This window comes from Prionailurus viverrinus, chromosome A2 (genome assembly GCF_022837055.1).
Source record: "Prionailurus viverrinus isolate Anna chromosome A2, UM_Priviv_1.0, whole genome shotgun sequence".
Lineage (NCBI taxonomy): Eukaryota > Metazoa > Chordata > Mammalia > Carnivora > Felidae > Prionailurus > Prionailurus viverrinus.
The window spans coordinates 66,600,958-66,620,495 of record NC_062562.1 but is presented as its reverse complement, the minus strand read 5'-3'; the positions used below and the strand labels follow the sequence as shown (position 1 = coordinate 66,620,495).

The window sequence follows — 19,538 nt, the reverse complement described above, 5'->3', positions numbered from 1 at the left end:
AGCTTGAGTGGGGGAGGGGCAGAGAAAAAGGGAGACACAGAATGCAAAGCAAGCTCCAGGCTCCAAGCTGTCAGCACACAGCCTGACACGGGGCTCGAACCCACGAACTCTGAGATCATGACTTCAGTCGGAGCTGGACGCTTAACCCACTGAGCCACCTAGGTGCCCCTAATCCTTTTTTTTTAAATCACCAGAATTACAAAGAAAAAAGAAAATGTAATTAATTCATGGTCATGGCGGGGTTGGGGGGAGAGCATTCAATACAATGAAAACTCTAAGTTCCCAGAAGTTGAACTTTACAAACACAAAGAAGTGATTATAAGTGTTTTAAAGAACAATAATAAAATATAGTTTTAATAAGTGAATATACAGGAAGTCTCATCAGAGTTACAGGGGCTGTAAAAAAGAATCAGATTGAAATGTGTAGAACTGAAAATTACAATACCTGAAATGAAACAGCTCCTGAATGGTTCCGGCAGGAGGTGGGGAATAGAATGAGGGGAACCATTTCCATAAGGAAAAAGAAAGGCCACAGGCTGGTTGCCCGGGGAAGCTGAGTCTGCTATAGAAACTAGCTGGCAGAGTAGTTCTTAGGGAATGCTCTTGGGATTGATACACATAGAAGGGAAGAGAAGGAAGCCAGACTGGAGAGAGTGAGACGTGAGATTGCCATTCCGTCCCCGGAAACCCTCTGCTGATTCCCTGGGGGAGCCGGGGAGCCGGGGATGGTACCCCAAAGCTCCTACATTTGAGGTGGGAGTGTGGAACCTTAGCATCCTTTGTTGACCAGTCAGCACATTCTGGCTGCCTTTGGAAGAAGCAATGACCTTGAGCAAGGTAGTTTTCTTCATCGGTGTCACTTTCCAGGAGATCTTTCATCCCCTAGATATCTGAGCCTCTGGTCAGAAGTTTCTTAGAAATCTAATACAGATGTGCCAGGAGAGGCCAAAGTAACCCACCTAAATGCTAGATGTGCTCCTCCCTGCCCTCACAGCAGACTGTCTCATCCTGATGATCAAGTCGATTCCACCTGCCACGATGGTAACTCTTTGCTTACTTAGTCCCCTGACATGAAGAGCCTGGGTGCCCAGAACTTTAGCCGTAGCTTGTAGTACAAGGGGGCTTTTACAGTGGTCCTCATGGATGCGTTTTCCCTTCACTAACCAAGAAGTACAAACATGCAAAACACAGAGCTGTGGATATGGAAAGTACAAATTCCCAACCAGATCACCAGAAGTGATGGTTAGTAGAGAGATTTCTATTTTGACCTCTGGCTTCCTGGACCCAAGCATCCTGCTTGTTGGGGAAGCACAACCGTACAATTGCCATTACGTGAAAGGGCATATTGCATTCTATGACGCCTCATTCTCATAAAGATTCGCCCCCAAGCTGGAGCGTCCGTTATGCCTTTATGGAGACCATTCCGTTATTTTATCAAGGTGACAGCGGTGGTTATTTCATTAAAAAAAAAAAATAGCGGATACTGTGGTCGCGTCCTCAATACTCTTGCATTTCATGATATTTTATGGAATCCTGAGCCAGTGGATCAAGCCTCTGTAATTCCTAGGATAAGCCTACTGGCTGATGTCCCATGGATACTAAAGGCAAACCCATACCTGGAGCACATGACTCTTCTTGCCACAAAATGAATGACTCTCCTTCCAGCTTGGAAAGGGCCCAATGTAGCCATGGTGGAAGCTGGTTGAGCTCTCAGGGAGTGGGTCCATATTTTAGGAAACCTAGTTTCTACCGCTGGCAGGTTATACCATTGAGCTGTCACATTGGTAAGGGGGCTGTCTCCAACCCCGCCACCCTGGTTCACTTTCATATGCCAGTTGTGCCCACACAAGGGTGGTTAATGACAGAGGCCGGCTGTCAATGTGGACAAGTCGCCTCAGCCACCGCCTTACCTCTTGCCTCGTCTGTAATGGAGGCTCTCGGTTCTGTTGCAGCATGCCCCCCATTGGTGATGGAGAGCCACTACTGAACTTCTCAGCACTTCCCGCCCCCTCTAAACAGCATGGTTTATTGCTCTGCTCAGTGGTGTACCTCCCAGGGTCTCCTGTGGGGCACAAGAGGGTTTTCTGGCCTATTATATCTCCACTTGAATATTTTTTTACAACTTTGAGCTTTTTAACCCTTTTCCCACTAACTGGAAGACGTTCTGGAATCCCCACCCACCTCAGGATGGGCCATCACTCTGTCCGTGCTTCCAAGAGTCGGTCATCAGAGTAGCCCGTTTGCACATGTTCTTGCTCGCGTGCAAAGGCCTGTATCTCAGCAGAGCGCTCCCATATTGAGAAACTCTATTTTAGAGAAATTTCCAGTTTGCCCTTCTTGATCCAGCACCCTCATATGTATTGTAGGGGTTCAGAATACGTCACTCCAAAATATGCCGCTTTGGCATGTTGATTATTTTGACTTCAATGTGCTTGAGAAACAGCCAGTATAAGAAGGACACTCAGATCTTCCTTTTTCTCCCTAAAAGCAGGAGTTAAATCTTCCTGGTGAAAGGTAACTTCCCTGTACTGAAGGATATAAGGTATCTTTATCAGCAGAGACCAGGGGATTTAGGGCCAGGAAAGCTGTATAAAGAAACCTTGTTATTTCTTCACCATTCTGCCGCTGGCTGGCTCAAAACCCTCAGTCTTGTCAATTCCTCACAAATGTATTGTTTCTTTGTCTAAAAGGTATAAAAGCTTCCTGTTCCGGCCACTTTTTTTCAAGCCTCATACCTTTGTGGGAACCCATACGTACATGTATCGTAGAATTTTTCTCCTGTGAATGTTTTTTTATTATGGGGAATCTCATCCTAGAATGGCAGAGGGAAAATTATTTTTCCTCCCCTACAGTATTCTCCCAGATCCTGCCAGCATTTGCAAACTAGGTCCTTCAGCTCCTTCACAGTACATACCTTTTCCTCCCTTAGCAAGCCCAGAATATTACCAGTTTGATGGACCTAAATGCCACGAGAAAAGGTAGAAACAGAATCTATGGTACGTACATGTTGTCTTGTACGACAGAGGCCTCTCATCAAGCGATGGACAGTTCCTGACCTTACTAGGAAGTATTCCCTTAATCTGGAGGAACAGGTCACTTTTTGCAAGATCAGAGGGTTCAACGGGATCCGGGATACATGAAATTTGGAGGCATCAGCCTGAATGTCCTAATTCTTCATCCTAGAATCCATTCTTTCCCAACTGGGGTTCTGTACTTGGTGTGGCAGAATGGCCTTGGTTGCGAGTCTCTCTTCTTCAAAGCTCAGCTACTTTAGCCATGAAGCTCCAGGTCTGGTGTGAGCTTCCTGTGCAGTGAGTGAGGCCCTCCCGCTCGCCCATTTAGTGTGAAATTGCCGACTGATCATTCTCAAGCTTAACGGCGCCCAGCTTAATCCCATTATGTTTACGGTTGGAGATTTATCCCAAATTTCCCAAATGCTGGATTGTGCCACGAAACACAGTCTTTGTCCGTGATTTAACACTGCAGTTCATAACTAGTGAATGTTCTAGCTGGTGCACGCTGACCTTGGGTCAAGGACTCTATGCTCCACTTGCCACCAGGGGGGTTTCGTTGCCAGCTGGATGCCACCAAATCCAGTTCTCAAATTCCATTTTAGCCTCTCCTCGATTGGACAATTCCTGGCACCAACTGTCAAGATTTAGGACCCAGGGCAGCAAACTCTGAGATTGAAATCAGCATGCAGTATATTTATTAGGGAGTGAGATTGGGGTCAACCCCTTGGAAGAGGTGGAAGGTGTCGGCAGAGGGAGAAATTTAGGTGGAAATGACCTGAGGCACCCCTTGGGGAGCTCTAGTACTGAGGTGTCCCTGGGAGTTGTCTGGGGTTGGGGTGGAACATGTGAATCTTTGCCTCCCATGTTGATGTGGCATTGAATACCGGGTCCTGGTGAACAGCACTGTGAGCTTGGAATTGTTAATCCCAAAGAAAGCTGTACCTGAAGGTAGCATCTAACAGCACACCCAGAAGGTGAGGACCTAAGTCTTTGATTCCTGATCTGAGGGACCATGACAGCTTGTAGCCCGGAGTCCCTCATTCTGTCACGGTGCCTAGGCCTGGCATCTTCCGTATGGCAGATGTGGACGCTAACTTCGATAACAATTATGCCATTTTCATTTTGTATTTCCCCAAGAAATGTAGCACAAATGCATCTTGGGCTCGTCTTCCCACCTCCCCACCCCTCCGAAGAGAATGTTATTGTTTCTAGAAGAGTTTACATTGCAATATGGAGCCGAGGCGTGGAGGTTATCATGCCCCATCTGTCTTTACATCTTCCACAATTCCTCTTTATTGGAGAAGAACACTAGCCATTCTGTTTTCACAGTTTACATGCCGTCATGTGAGCAGATTAGCCTGCAAAGGCCAGAGTGCACCCCGATCAAAGACCAGTGAACAGTACAGTTGATACTTCTGAAGAGATAGCCTCAGTCAGCAGCAAAAACCTTTCTACTTACCTAAATTGCATTTAGAAGGCGTGACTGCGCTCTCCGTTCAAGCTTAACACCAACTTAAGAAGAGCCCACTTCTGAATAAATAAAATTTATGAGTTTCTAAATAATCATAATAAAACCATGATTATCTGCAATGCTGTTTATTGGACACGTAACACAACAAAAACTAGAATGTAACCTTGGATTTCGTATTCCGAACAGGACTGTTTTTCCTGCTTGCTTTCGAGCTTGCTACATGTGAAGTGTGCATGGCAATGATATTCAGCAAAGGAATTGCAGCCCATTGCCAGCCCCGTCCTCTCTTTAGTGATGGTGGAAGGTACAGTTAGTGCCCCAGCACACAACAGTGACATTAACCCAATCACCTACAGTTGTCCCCACTCAAAAGCCTGCAGTGGTGGCCCCTTGTTCGAGAACTGCAGTGATGGGAGCACCCGGGAGGGCTCAGTCGGTTAAGCCTCCAACTCTCAGTTTTGGCTCAGGTCACGATCTCACGGTTTCGTGAGTTCGCGTCCCACGTCAGGCTCTGCGCTGGCACCCTCGAGCCTGCTTGGGATTCTCTCTCCCTCGCTCTCTGCCCCTCCCCCATTTGTGCTGTCTCTGTCTCTTTCAAATAAATAAATACACTTGAAAAGAAAAGAAAAGAACTGCAAGTGACAAGCAATATCTGACTCCCCCTAAAATGACCTCTGATTACACTTTGGAGAAGACAAGCCAGCCCCGTATTACTATCGTAGATTGGAAGAACACCTTAAATACGAGGCCATCACTATCGGCCTTTGATTTCAAATGCCCTATCTAAAGCCCGAGACGTCCTAATAACCCCCCTTTTTGAAACATTTGTGGGTGAGTGTCAGTGGGACTTCCATATCCCAAATCGCGTGTCAAGTTTTTGCGGTTAAATATCTTTCAAAGGAACTTCAGAGATTTTCAGCTCCCAGGAGCGTGCAAGAAAACAAGACACATATTTGGGACTCTGTTATTTATTGAAGATGTAAACACTCCAAGTACCTGTCTCGGCTGCAGGAGAGATAATGTGGAAGCTTCCCGAGAAACACACAATTTCCCTTGTGTTTTACGTGCATCCACTAGAATTCTCAATTCTTCTTGTCCCGAAACACCTTGCCGGCCCCTCCGAATAGCAAAGAACATGTACCCCATACATCACACCTGTTGTACCTGCCCTGACGGTGGCCCACAGGGAAGCCAGCATAAAGACTGGGAACACGAGGTCTCTAGAACTCAAACTTCCAGTTTTGAACATCAGCTCTGACACTTTTCTCTCTCTGTATCAGTTTTCTTCATCCCTAAAGTGGAGATAAAAAAGATTTCTCCCTGGCAAGATTATTATATGCAATAAATGGGTCAATGTTGGTAAAGCATTAACAACCCTGAATGTTAGCTACTCACTATCATTGGGTATGATTTACACCATGTACTTTTATAAAAACAAAAACAAAAACAAAACACACACGAAAAAACTGGGGCACCTGGGTAGCTAAGTTGGTTAAGCATCCAACTCTTGATTTTGGCTTAGGTCACGATCTCATGGTTCGTGAGTTCAAGCCTCATGTCAGGCTCTGCGCTGGCAGTGTGGAACCTACTTGGGATTTTCTGTCTCTCCCTCTCTCTCTGCCCCTGCCCTGCTTGTGCACTTGCTCTCTCTCTCTCTCTCTCTCTCTCTCTCAATAAATAAACAAAAACATTAAGCCTTCAGTTCTTAATTCATATACATATGATAAGGTTTTGGGGTGATGGTGGGGTTGGGAGCTGACGGTCTTCAGATGTCTTTGGTGCAAAAAGGTGATTTTATTAAAGCACGGGCACAGGACCCAGAGGCAGAAAGAGCTTCACTGGGGATGTAAAGAGTGACTGATGATATACCTACAGGTTGGGAAGGGGTTAGGGATAGCATAAGTCTCTAAGGAATTTTGGAAGCAAATTTCAAGGACCTTGAGGGGCTAGCTGTGGTTAGGAAAATGTCATTTATCACTGTTTCGTGAAACCTCAGTCATGAGACCCTTCAAGGTGCTTCCCGGGGCCATATGCTTGGAGTATAATTGCGAACATATACTTGGGGGTTAAAGATAAAAGAGTTTGCAAAGGAGGAATGTGTTTAAGGAGACTCATAGGACCTGGTGGGGGAGGGGGTCAGGATAATGTTAAGCTAAAATTCCCTTTTGCCCCTAGCAGATTGTCGTCATCGAGGCGATTGAGCTCCTAGAAGAAGGTCACTCTTCTAGGCCTATTTCCAGGACTCATTGCTGGGCTGTAGTCAGTAAGGGCATTTAATTTCCCATTTGCCTTAGTTTCCCACATCACCATGGCAGGCACTTAAACCCCTTACATCTTGATGAGGGTGATTCTAGGGCTCCAGGAAAGGGAGTCTATGGGTTTCTAGAGATTAGGCTATGGATAAGACTGTCTTTTTCTTACAGTTCACTAAGTGATCCATAAGCTGAAGGAGACTCCTGTCCCGCATGACTGTGATCTCCACCAGTCCACCATTTGCTTTCTTTCCATTCCCCTGCTCTCGGGTGGCCAGGAGTGTCCGCGGATTATCACACACATCCCACTTGGAGTGGGTGGTGTTGTTAGCCTGTACTTTGTCCCCAGCCCGCTCCACGCTCCCTCATCACGTGCACGGGTAACATGATTTTAAATAATATCTTGATGGATTAAGGGACGTATGAGTCACTTTAAGGTTTGAATAACGAACGTCCTTTGCTGTGTAAAGTTGGGCCCAGACCTATTATTCCACTTTTATAAATGAGGAAACTGGAGATCTGCTCTAAGGTACTTTAGTTAGCTCCCCGCATAGTGTGAGTCAACTCTGTAAGGCAATCGGAAAATAAATGAAGATAGATGATGTAGAAGTCTTTGGCGGTCTATTACACCCTTCTGCACCTCCGGTAATATCCAGAATGTTCAGTTTGAGCCACCCTGAAGCGTGATGATGACTAACCAGAACCCATAGTTCAGTATGGGGGAATATTGAGAAAGGAAAACCCCCATTTCATTTACAGTCTATCTGGAGAAAGTGAATAGAGGTCCTTACCCTGCAGGATGCCATTCAGTCCTGCAAGCCCTGAATTACTACCCGGGTTACAGTTGTAAGGAGGCATATATTGGCTAAATATAGGATGCTCTCAGTGCTAGTCAGTGGTGGGATTTGCTGCCTCCTGAGTTATTGAGTACCCTGTCGCTGCAGAAATCCACGCAAGGGCTGCACAGCCATTTGTCAGGAATGTTGGAGAGAAATTTTCTGTATTGGGTTCAACTGGATCTCCCCGCAGGTCCAGGCAAATGGTAAGGTTCTGTGATTCTAAATCCTGTCAAGGTCACGCAGTGATTAAAGACAGGTTGTACTTGTGAAAAATACAACTAGAGAAAAAGAGCTTTGCAAGAAAGGAAACACGACTTTTGAAGCTTCCTCAGAGGGGGAGTTTTTCACGGCCCATCTCCTGATATACGACAAAGAGGAACATACATCAGCAGAGATGAAGGGGGTCCAGTGGTTCCGAGGCACGAATGTGGGGTATCGAAGGCCAACAGCACAGGAAGAGATGCGCCGGGGTATGCTTCCAGACTTCTAATTAGGACACCTCGCCCCATCCTTGAAAAGAAATGCTAGTAGAGAACGATATGACCGGAAGCAAGGTGGGAGTACCCAACCAGCACAAGGTTGTCTGCATGTTATCACCTGTCAACAACCCATGTTAGGGTAATTATTTATTTATTCACGCTTAGAATATTCTTTTTTTTTCAAATTTTTAAAGGTTACTTATTTATTTTGAGAGAGAGAAATAAAGAGAGAGAGAAAACAAGTGGGGGGAAGGGGAGAGAGGGGGAGAGGGAAAGAGAATCCCAAGCAGGCTCCACACTGTCAGCACAAAGCCCGATGCAGGGCTCAAACTCACAGATAATGAGATTATGACTTGCTCCGAAGTCAGAGGCTTAACCAGATGAGCCACCCAAGCGCCCCAAGAGTAATTATTATATATAGTTCATGTTATATGTATATACGTAAGAGAGGGGGATGTGTAACACAAAATAATTGAGTGGGAAAGAAAGCTTCACCGTGGTGCCTGAATTTACTATTGAAGAATATCAATTAATATTGGCTAAAGGAATTACTATCACTTCCATTAGCTACAAATAGATGCCATGACCAGATCTGGTCATGAGTTAGAGTAATAATCACTTATATTTATTGAGCACTTAGGTTAAGTGGAGCAGATTCTGTGTAGGTGCTTGAAAGCCATGGAATAATCCCCCCCGGTAACTCAGTGAAGCGGGTGCTATTATTGTCCCCATTTATAGCGAGGTGCTGGGACACAGGTAGGTGACATTCACAGAGTTTGTAGTGGAGCAGAAGAAAATGACACTTTATTGGTCTGGTCTGAAATCCCATGCTCTTGGTCATATGTCAGAACTGTTTCCAGGTAAGAATTGTCAGTGAAAAGTTAAGATCATGGAGGGGCACCTGGGTGGCTCAGTGGGGTAAGCGTCCAACTTCGGCTCAGGTCATGATCTCACGGTTTCTGAGTTCGAACCCCACGTCAGGCTCTGTGCTGAGAGCTCGGAACCTGGAGCCTGCTTCCGATTCTGTGTCTCGCTCTCTCTCTCTCTGCCCCTCCCCTGCTCACGCTCTGTCTCTCTCTGTCTCAAAAATGAATAAATGTAAAAAAAAAGTCTTTAAGTTAAAATCATGTTAAAGCTGATTCATTTTTATTGAATGTAATCTTCTATGTTTTATGACAACTTCTTCCCTTTGATCTAGGGTTCCTCTTTTTATACACAGATTCCTTTTTTATAAATCTTCTTGTTCCTTTTTAAAAAATGTTTATGTATTTATTTTGAGAGTGAGGAAGAGAGTGAGCAGGGAAAAGGCAGAGAGAGAGAGGGAGACAGAGAATCCCAAGTATGCTCCACGCTGTCTAGTGCAGTGTGGGGCTTGAACCCATGAACTGTGAGATCATGACCTCAGCCAAAACCAAGAGTAGGATGCTTGACCAACTGAGCCACCCCAATACCCCACTTCTCCTCATTCTTTACACCTCAACTCAGTTCCCATCTATTCCATGAATTTTTCATTCATTGCCTCCAAGAATGTACTTTTCTTCTTTCCATTGCAGTGACAATGGGCTTAGATTTTCTTCTATCACATATGACCTGTTTCTCCAAAGCCGAATGACACTGTCTTCCATAATGACCAAATTAGAGTGTCTGTATCACTAAATAGGACCGAACCCTCTATTTCCCAGAAAAAGAAATTCATAATGATAGTGCAGGAATTCTGGCCACATCTGAGGACCACCAGACTCACGAGACCTTCCCTGAAAAGCTGATATCTCATGCACAATGTTGTGCTCCATATTATTTTCATGGAGATTCTCAATTAATATCACCACATGATAGCAGAGAAATATGATATATATTTCTTACTTCTTGTTTTTAAAGTTTATTTATTTCTTTTGAGAGAGAGAGAGAGAGAGAGAGAGAGAAAGAGAAAGGGCAAAGAGAGGAGGAGAAACAGAATCCCAACCAGCTTTGGTGCTGTCAGCCCAGAGCCTGACACAGGACTTGATCCCATGACCCATGAGATCATGACCTGAGCGGAAATCCCAAGTTGGACGATTCATTGACTTAGCCACCCAGGCTCCCCTCTATTTGTTACTTCTTGATTCCTTGCTGTGCCTTTACAATATATGCTGAGTGTGTATATTTCTAAAACAACAATAATATGGTTTCACCATTGAGACATTTAAGTTAAAAAAATGATAGAATAATAACATATCTAGTTGTTACTCCCTCCATGTGGCTGTCTGGGCCTTTCTCCCCATCGTTCTAGAAGCCCTGGGTGAAGTGAATTGTGTCTCCCGGAAATTCACACATGGAAGCCCTAACACTCAACATGACCATATTGGACATAGGACCCTTAGGAGGGGATTAAGGTTAAATGAGGTCATAAGAGTGAAGTCCTATTGTGTTAGGATTGGTGGCCTTGTAATAAGAGGAAAAGAGGGAGATTCTCCCCCTACTCACACAGACAGAAAGCTGTGTGAGGACATAGACAGAAGCAGCCGTCTGCAAGTCAGGAAGAGAGCTCTCACCAAACCCGACCACGCCAGCACCCTGATCTTGGACTTGTCGCCTCCAGAGTGGTGGCAAAGTAGATTTCTCTCATTCAGGCCATTCAGTCGACAGTAGTTTTTGTGTGACAGCCCAGGCAGATGAAGACAAGCCCCTTTCAAGACCTCGGAAATAAATGTTTGTTGCTGACTTTGAGACCTGCCGGCTTCTGTTTTTCAGCACTTGTGAACACCCCTCGTGCCTAAAAGGCACTTTTGGTGCCTTTTATTGTTTTGTCTTTCCTTTTACTGTTTTATCTTTCCACAGTGTTCAGGAAAATGTCAGATAGTTCCGTCTTAGGATATTTACTACCAATCGGCATGGGGAAGAGAAAGGTAAAAACAAAAATAGACCACATGAACGCGACCACCTTCCAGAATTCTTACAGCCCTTTCTTCTGCTGTGGAGACACCGTCTCAGTGTCTCGATCTGGAAGGAAAATGTGGTTCTTCTCCCCCTTGTAGAAGAGATCCCAACAATCCCTCCCAAGTATGCTACGGTTGCTAATGAAATGTCAACTTGTAGGTAACAAAGTGAAAATCAATTTTTTTTTACATATGTTTATTTATATATTTATTTTTGGAAGAGAGAGAGTGCACTCAAGGGAGCGAGGGAGAGAGAGAGAGGGAGAGAGAGAATCCCACTAGGTGCACAGAGACAGGAAAGGAAGAGTAGGGAGCCTGGAGCGGGGGCTTGAGCTCATGAACCACAAGATCATGACCTGAACAAAAGTCAGATGCTCAACCTCCTGAGCTACCCAGGCACCCCTAAATCAACTCCCTTCTTTCTCCTCATGGTCTCAGCTTCAGGTGTGAAGATGGCCACGAAAGTACTGTCTAACAGCCATTTACCTTCACTTTGTTTGTCTAGAAGGGAAATTTGCATTTTTGTGCACTCTCATCAGATCAGGAGCTAGTAACCTAGGCTTTTGTGCTGCCATGAACAGGCAAGTTTGAGAATGATCACCTTTCCAAGAAGACCAGACTGCTGGGCCGTTGTATTCTGTGTGCCCGGGGCACAGGTGGACACCAGACTTCCTTGTAGATCTCTGTATGTATTTGATCTCAGTGGCCTATAAAATAACAACGATTTACTCCGCGTTCACGTTGCTGGCCAAATCTACTGCAGATCACGTGGGACTTCTTCAATGGGGTCTTATGCAAAGGAGCACCCCGGACAAAGGTATGCCGTCCTGGGGCACAGGGAAAAAGAAAATCCGGAGGCTCTTCTCTCCTCGGTAGTGATGTCTGTCACTAGTACTTGCAAAGCCAATCACAGATCCAAACTCAACCGCAGTGATGCGGAATAATCCCCTTCCTGCGGGCCTGAGCTCTGTAAATCCCCTGACAACTGGAAGTGTATGTATGGGCTCCCTGCGTGGGCAAGTCACAGGGACAGTAGCAGGGAACCAAGATGATATTGACTGCATGCATGTACCTACTCGTCATCAAATGACTTGCAAAACCATCTTGAAAAGGGTTATTTGTGGAACTTTCAAAAACAGTGGGATGCATTCTATGGAATGAATGAATGAATGAATGAATGAAATTTTATTCATTCGGTTTTCCTGTTTTTAGAAGTATCTGCACTGGAATCTTGAAGCTGTTGTAGGTTTTAGATTTTGTAAATGATGTTACCGACATTTGAATTAAAGAGAATAAGATTATAAAATCATAGGAACAGAGACATTCTAACATCTCAAGAAGAATAAAATTGCAGATATCAGTGTGAACTCAAGATCTGCCAAAAGCATATGGATACGCTGAGATTGATACTGATATAGATACAGATAAAGATATCCGTAGGTCTACTCTTTAAAAGGGACAAAAAGCAGGGTGCCTGGGTGGCTCTGTCGGTTAAGTGTCCAGCTCTTGACCTTGGTTCTGGTCATGATCTCACGGTTCATGCGTTTGACACCCACATCGTGCTCTGTGCTGGCAGCATGTAGCCTGCTTGGGATTCTCTTCCTCCCTCTCTCTGCCCTTCCCCCACTCATATGCTCTGTATCTCTCTCTCTCTCAAAATACATAAACTTAAAAAATATAGAACGGACGAAAAGCAATGTCCTGTCGCTAGCAGTGAGTACATCAGCAGTAAATATTGGAGTCTATAAATACCATTTTCTACCAAACTGATGTCGGCTCCTTGAGGATGGCTGCTTTCCAACTTGGGGGAAAGACAGCATCGTGTGGCCCTGGTGCATCTCGGACCACGAAGCAGAGGGACTGTCCAAGACTAACAAGATCATAGCAAAAGACATGGGATCCAGGTTGATGGAGTTCCCACAGGCAAAATTTGTGACAAGTTGAATATTTAAAAAATCGCAGCATCAAAACTCATTGAATTACTGAAAATCCATGCAAAATCATGGAACGAGAGACTAATAGCTCCATGGGAACTTCTGTCTAATCAGTAAGGCAGGGTGCGAGGCATCCTTGGGCCATATGAAGTAACGCCCTCTATTCGTCCCCTGTGCAATTGTCCAACATGCCTTAGTTTTGCTCATAAATATGGCACAGGCTGTGTCAAAAAAAGAGCTAGAGGACAGTGATGCTTCGTGGACCACTTCCCAAGTGTCTACTTTCTGCGCTCTATGGTTACGAGAGGGCACACCCACTCCGGTTTGATTCTCTTCCAGCTACCAGAACCATCAGCCATGAGTCTAGTCGTTATTCAGTAGCAACCAAAAACATACTTTTGACCAGACGAGGAGAACATTGGTTAGTGATAGATATTATTTCACTTACATCATCGATTTTAAATAACTTTAGGTTTTCACAAAAGCATAAAATAAACTTCTTACGAGAACATTTGAGTCTGGTGAAGGTTGTCTACGTATATACTTCGTGAATTAGCAGAAATATCATCTATAGCATTTCTGGGTCTTACTGCCCCAGAGAGAAGCTCCTGGCTTAGCTTCTTAAGTGCCCACTGTACTGTCACATAGGGACAGAAGGTAGCTGCATGTGTGAGAAGCACAGCATAATGTACACAGTTGTTGAATCACCATGCTGTGCACCTGAAATTAATTTGACATTGTGTGTCAGCTATATGCAAATTAAAAAAAAAAAACTTTGAAAAAGACATAGGAGGGGTGCCTGCGTGGCCCAGTGTGCTGAGTGTCTAACTCTTGGTTTCAGCTCAGGTCACGATCTCAAGGTTGGTGAGTTTGAGCCCTGCGTCGTGCTCTGTGGGCTGACAGCTCAGAGCCTGGAGCCTGCTTGGGATTCTGTGTCTCCCTCTCTCTCCGCCCCTCCCCTGCTCACACTCTGTCTCTCTACCTCTCAAAAATAAATATACGTTAAAAAATTATTTTTAATAAAAAAATACTGAAGCACTTGGAGATAGATTGACAAAAAAGGAAACAATGTGTGTGCCGTGCATGTTGAGCTGTCTGTAATGAAGGCAGGGAGGAGGCTGTACTCAGATCAGTCTGTGCTACGAAACCGGGAGCTGACAGCTATGTACATACAGAAAAACGGGCGACCCCGAACAGTGCGGAGTGGCTCACTCACCACAATTTTGGCCTTCTCTGGGGTGAGTTCTTGTCCAATGAGGGACACAAAAAGATAAACTGCATTTCCTACCCCGCTTTCGGGATCGACACCCCGTTGGTGGCCTCAAAGCGCTGGATGAGGTTTGCATGGCTGAACAAGTTCGAGGCCCTCTCCAGGCTGTTCTCCGCTGGCAAGTGAGGCCACAGAGATGCGACTGTCCAGCAGTGGAGGGGCCACTGTGAGCACAGAAGGGGGAGCCACCTGTTTCCAGTGGGCGGAGGTGGGGGGCAGGGAGGAGGACGGCGTCGCTCCTGAGGGGTCAAGCTCAGGAACACGCAGCTCCAAGGTGACTGCCCCTGCCCGCCCCCACCCCCACCCCCGCAGTCCTCCAGGAACCTCCTAGACACCAGATTCCAGGTTCAGCCCACTCCGCTGAAAACACAGGGTGCTTTCTGCTTTCTGCGCTAAAACTGTATGTGACCTGGCGGCTAACCCTCTTCTACAATCGTGTAAGTAGAGATGGCAGAAACCTTGACTTGGGAACTAGGTCAGTCTCTGAAGTGTTTCGCGTTTTTTGTTACAGCAAAGCAAGCCAACATATCATCTCAGGCAGAAAACGAGCTTCCCAAGACTCTGTGTCTGAGAACCAAGTGGCTTCTCTTGTGAATCACAAGCTAAACTGTGCACGCGTCTGCTCAGGTGGGAGCCACAGGGAGTAGGGCAGGGAGTCCAGGCGATGTCCCCGCTGCGCCCAAGCTGCAGAGGGAGGGGACCTCGGCCTCACCGAAAATACGGGGGATAAGACATGGAAGGCAGGTGCAGGAAAGGAAAAGAGTGTCCTGAGGAGAAGAAAAATAAATTTGAACCTGGAGCCGGTACTTTAGGTTCCAGAGAAAGGAGCAAGAAAAGGAAATCTGCAAGTGAAAACCTCGCATGAGCATCAAGTAAGCTGGTATTGCAAATCGGATCAATACAGAGGAAGGCAACTGAAACCTCTCCCGAGTTGTAAAAGCAAAGGATGTAGAAGAGAAAATTGTGAAAGAGGAGGAATTAAAACGGAAGACAGAGAAGATATATGCTAATTAAAGTACGTTCCAAAGGAAGATACAATGTACATTTGAAAGTATAGTTGTCTAAGATACAAAGTTTTCATAGAAACTTTAATCTGAGTATCTTATCGGTTCTCAGAAAACACAAGTGCCATAGAAAAATCTCTGAAAATGCTCAGAAACACAGGGAGGGCAGCGGGCCTAACATTAGAAAGAGTGTGTGGTTGTGTCCAAAACTGTGAAGGATCCTGGGGCGTGTGGGTGGGTCAGCCAGTTAAGCATCCATGATCTTGCCTCATGTCACGATCTCGCGGTTTGTGGGTTCGAGCGCCGTGTCAGGCTCTGTGCTGACAGCTCAGAGCCTGGCGCCTGCTTTGGATTCTGTGCCTCCCTTTCTCTCTCTGCCCCTCCCCTGCTCATGACGTGCTTCTTTCTCTCTCTCTCAAAAATAAATAAACATTTTTTTAAAAGTATTGAAGGATCCTGAAAATCTTCGAGAGCCAACTGACAAGTCAACACAATGTTTTTATAAATAAAAATTATTATAGTAGGAAACAAGTTTGATAATTATTCAGAGATAAAAGCTATCAAAACAAACTTCAAAAGTTTTAAAGCTAAAATAAAGTGAACAGTAAATGATAATCTGGCCTGCCAAATATTCACATCCACCATACATCTGCTATAATGCAAATATAAGAACGAAAATCTGTGAACGGGACAGAAAGGGCTAAGCTACATCACGGCAGGTATTTGCACACGACAAGGACAAGGACACTTTGCATATGACAAAGGGGCCTTGGTTTTAGGGTGGCTATCTTCCAGAAAATTTTTCTTAAAAATAGTAACTTCCTCCATATTATAAAACAAATAGCTCAAAGTAGTCTAAAGAAGCTGATATATGAAACTATTCCAGAAATAAGAAAAACACTTTAAACATCTTTCACTCATGTTGGGAAATCCTTCCTCATCAAGAAATGAAAGCTAAAAATCATGAAAATAATTGCCAGATATATTTGATTAAAATGTTAAGACGTAATAAAAAATTTAAGTGGCTAAACAAGGGATCACCTTTGTTTTTATTATTTATTATTATTTACTATAGAGAGAAAGAGGGTGTGAGTAGGGGAGAGGGGCAGAGGGAGAGAGAGAGAGAGAGAGAGAGAGAGAGAGAATCTTAAGCACACTCCACGTTCAGCATGGAGCCCCATGCAGGGCTCAATCCCATGACCTCTGTATTGTTACCTGAGCCAAAATCAAGAGTCAGACACTCAACTGACTGAGCCGTGCAGGCGCTCCAAGGGATCATTTTTAGAGAACAGAATAAGTGTATATAGTCACCAAAAGGTGATTTCTGATTATATACATGAGCCTCCTCTACTCAGGAACCATATGATCAACACTTAACAACAGGAGAGGGTAGGAACAGACCTGTAGACAAATGCTGGCTTTGACACTAGTTCAAGGTTTACGGGAAAAGGGCTACCGGGCCATGCCAGTTCTTAGAGATTGGGGTCCCATGGGAGGGGCTGCCAAAGCATCAGGATACGCCTGGGAGTTTGGGCAAATCGTTTGTACCAGAATTTTCTCTGTGTTGAAACAACAGTCCCAGGGCGCCTGGGTGGCGCAGTCGGTTAAGCGTCCGACTTCAGCCAGGTCACGATCTCGCGGTCCGTGAGTTCGAGCCCCGCGTCGGGCTCTGGGCTGATGGCTCAGAGCCTGGAGCCTGTTTCCGATTCTGTGTCTCCCTCTCTCTCTGCCCCTCCCCCGTTCATGCTCTGTCTCTCTCTGTCCCAAAAATAAATAAACGTTGAAAAAAAAATAAAAAAAAAAAAAAGAAACAACAGTCCCAATTCAAGTGGGCAGTGCCCCCAAATCAATGGAAACACGGGAATAAATCAACAGACCTATTAACTGGTAAAAACCAATGCAAATTCTTAGCTTGACTCTTAAGACAATAATTGAAATCACTGCAGAAATAAGTTACCATTTGTTAGCCTGTCAGTCTTACCAAGATGAAAGAAAATATGGTGAAGCTGTACCTGGGCATTTTATACTTGGTAAAAAGTGGATCTAGTGATTCTACTCTTTCAAGGTAAATTTGAAAAGACTCCTTAAATTCACACACATATACACATACACACACTTCACATTTGAATATCTATTGATTTATCAGTCTAACCTTTAGAAACCGATGTTACAACAAGCAAATCACAAGTATATCGAGCTACAGTGCAAGGGCATGAAGTATAGCATTGCGGAACAAAGATTTTAACAGCCATCCAGCTGTCCAACCATATGAAACTGGTCAAGTGTGCCACTCACTTATCTGATTTGACGTCATCCTTACAGCTTGCATAGTCCAACATAGATACAATCCGCATGAGCTGGAAAGATGTGCATATTAACACCCAAACCGGCAAAAAATACACATGGGTATTACACACACCCATAAACATGGCATTAGAAACAAAGAGTAGCAAAAGACCGTCTTGTAAAAAGGATGTAAGAGAGTTAAAATACGTATAAAACCTCAGAAGCTAGAAATAATGGAACACATTAAGCCTTGAAAAGAAGTAAAATGAACGAATAGCAGAGTTAAAAACAAACAGTTTTCAAATGGAAAATAAAACTTGTTATATTAACTTAAACAAGCAAACAAATAAAAAAACAATGCCTAGGAAATCTGACGTAGGGCAAAAAGAAAAAAAAAAAATATATATATATATATATATATGGGAAAGAGAGAGAGAGAATTTTCTGTGCAAGACCCAAAACCCAGTGATCATAGATAAAATCCAATTTTACAAAATAACCTTTAACTGGATATGAACAAATCTACACTAAATAAAATGATAAAATAATATCAGGGAGAAACGATTCACAGCATATTTAACATTGATATTCCCCATTATCGGCAAGGTAGAGAGAAAGAGGTCATCACGTTAGTGCTGGCGAGACTAAAAATTAGTAGGAAATTTTTAGACATGTTTGATGTGATCTGGGTTTAAAATATATACATCATTTGATTCCTCAATTCTTTCCCTATGGATCCATATTATAGAAAAACTCACAATGTATTTATTGAAGAATATTCTTTACAGTAATTTGTCATAAGGGTGGATGTCTAAATAGGGATGGCCTCGCATCATTAGGAAGAATGAAGCTCATCCATAACTATATGAAGGAAATCTCTACAGCTCTCCTGTCCACAGTAGGACAACCTTGGCCTAGCCCTTCCCTAACTTTCCAGCAGGGAGGAAGAGACCCCAAGTATCGATTGGGTCATTCGGTTTTATTGCTGCCATCACAAATTACTACAGACTTTACAACTGAAACAACAAAATGTATTATCTCACAGTCCCATAGGTCAGGAGTCCTGGTTCCCTGGGCTGGTTCTGTGCTTTGGGTCTCACCCCGATTTACTACCAAAATCAAGTTGTTTGTCGTCGCGTTCAGAGAGGCTGTGGGAAGAATCTGCCTCCGAGCTCATGCCGATCCTTTGCAGAAACCAGATCCTCCAAGGACTGACGTTGCCATTTCCTTTGTCCCTGGGAGCCCGTCTAGGGTCCTTGGACCCCCTGCGTCACAGAGCTGGCACTGGGTCTTCGAATTCTTCCCAGGCTGAACCCCTCTTCTGCCCTCCTCCTGCTTGGAAGGGGTCCTGTCATTACATTGGGGCAGGATAGATAATCTCTGCTTTAAGGTCACCTGATGAGTGAACGTAACATCTGTAAAGTCTCCTTTCAGAAGCAACTGGGTTCCTATTTCGTTGAATGACCAAGGGGCAGAATTTTGGAGGAAGGAGGCATATTTAGATGTCTGCCTACCAGACCCATTAACACAAGGAAACCCTGTCCCCAAGCCTGGGAACGCTTGTTCCTTGCTCCCTTCTGAGTTCTATATGGGTTTTATCTCCCAACTGGCAAAGAGGCCGGCTTTTCTGGCCTCTTGAAACAGGTAGCTTTTACTCCCTACGTCTCCTACTTCCGCACGGCATTCATTGGCTAACTTGCTATTATTACGCTCCTTCATCCAAACACTGTCATAAGTGGGCTCGGGACCTTCTCCTGAAAGATGGACCAGCCAGTAGCATTGACCTAATGCTCCTGGTCCTGATTCAAAGATCCTGAAGTCAGCGTGCATGGCTATACCTATAGGAAATAGGGCTCACCATTTTTATCCATGTAGGTGGCCAGAAATACCACTCGCTTACATTGGAATGAAGATCGAGTTTTTCATTTTTTTTAATGTTTATTTATTTTTTGAGAGGCAGATAGAGTGTGAGTGGGGGACGAACAGAGAGAGAGAGGGAGACACAGAATCTGGAACAGGCTCCAGGCTCCAAGCTGCCGGCACAGAGCCTGACGCGGGGCTCGAACCCATGAAC

General features: G+C 44.6%; 1 pseudogene; it reads right to left on the bottom strand.

Annotated features, from left to right (window-relative positions):
• The window catches only part of LOC125153377 (mesoderm-specific transcript homolog protein-like), a 160,090-nt pseudogene extending 141,449 nt beyond the window's left edge, over window positions 1–18,641 (bottom strand).
• Window positions 18,642–19,538: the final 897 nt, after the last annotated feature.